A 1,742-nucleotide genomic window follows, 5' to 3' on the forward strand; every position below is an offset into this window, starting at 1 on the left:
ACAAAGGCAACATTGCGTGTCACTATCATCGACAGAGGCTGAATATATATCGGCCAGTGAAGCAGTAAAAGGGATCATGTGGATTACGCGGTTGATAATAAGCTTGTCAACAACAGGTGATAAACAACCAGTATTATACATTGATAATCAAAGTGCTATACGTTTAGTTAAGAATCCGGAGTTTCATAAGAGGACAAAACACATAGACGTGCGATACCATTTCATACGGGAGAAATATGAAGATGGGCAATTTCAACTACAATACATTGGAACGGAGGACCAGATTGCAGACATTCTAACAAAGCCTTTGGTCAAGGAGCGTTTCGAGAAATTGCGGTCAGCCATAGGAGTGACTACAATTAAAGAAATTATTAATTGAGGGAGGGTGTTGAAATATACAATTAATATTAGTATTCAAACCATGTAAACACACGTGCGTGTACAATGTCGTTTTCTAATAGATACTTATGCAGTTACGATATAGCTGTGTAACACTTTTACTATCGCTTTCTATATTGTATACGGATACGGGATGACCTCAACTAATCATATATATAGGGCCTTTGAAGCATGTAAGAATTACTTGCACGGGCACCGTCGTACAGTGCGTATACGGTGTGTGTGTACAGTCACGTTAAATTGTCCAGTTGTACGTTATTATATATTATACTTATACATAATCATATTGATATAATTATACATAATCATATAAAATGTATAACTTGGTATGTTATGATCAATTAAATTGTATTTAGTAAATATCAATTTATATTTTAAAAAAATAAAAGGAAAAAGATGATAAAATTAAATAGTTATAAAATATTATTTTGCATATAATATTTTAAATGAATTTTATATATTTACACTATTTATACCTATATTTATATTATTTATTATATTTGATTTTTGAATACTTTTTACTTGATTACGTGAATACTTAAATACTTGATTTTCGAGTATTTTTATATACTATATTAAATAGATCAAAATAGATATGATCAAGATACTCATGTTGTAAATAAATGTTTTATATTTGCAGGAAAAACTGAAAGATAAAATAATTATATTTTGATTTTTGAATACTTGATACTTGATAGTATAATATAAAATATAAAAAATAAAATGTACAGAATTTAAATTCGATATTCTATATAATATTGATAAAAGAACTTTTATAATATTTTTCAATAGATTGTATATTCGTAAAAATTCTCAGGAATTACGTTCTGCAGATATGGTTGATTACGGGTACGACGGATCTAGCGTGCAGATGGCATAGTTCCAGTGACTCCTTGGAGTTCCACGTTACGGGTGTATCTCTCATGAGCTGCTCGTCTCGTGTGTCGCTACAATGATCCGACAAAGCCTTTGGTTGATTCTGATCCGATTATTCGGTGGCTGCAATGTCGTTGAATGACATATATATGATATAATTTGCGTTTTTGAAGTCCGAGGTCGGCGAAGCCGGTCGTCCGCCGTCCGACCTGGCCTGATCGCCCGCTCCGACGCCCGAAGCGGACGTGCGTACCGCGTTCGCGATTCGCCGGGACGGCGAAACGGCTTAAGAGTCAGAGATTTGACACCAGTCCTCAACTCAGTAGGTAGGCAGGTCGGTTAGGCGTAGGTGCGGATGACCCGGGGTCGTGGTTTCGAACCCGCCGCCGGGAGTCGAAATAATTTGCGGCGGCCGTGTAAAATTCAATATTTTTTTTCCGCGTTTTTTTTTCGAAAATTATATTATT

Source organism: Acyrthosiphon pisum, unplaced genomic scaffold (assembly GCF_005508785.2).
Source record: "Acyrthosiphon pisum isolate AL4f unplaced genomic scaffold, pea_aphid_22Mar2018_4r6ur Scaffold_21109;HRSCAF=23054, whole genome shotgun sequence".
Classification (NCBI taxonomy): domain Eukaryota; kingdom Metazoa; phylum Arthropoda; class Insecta; order Hemiptera; family Aphididae; genus Acyrthosiphon; species Acyrthosiphon pisum.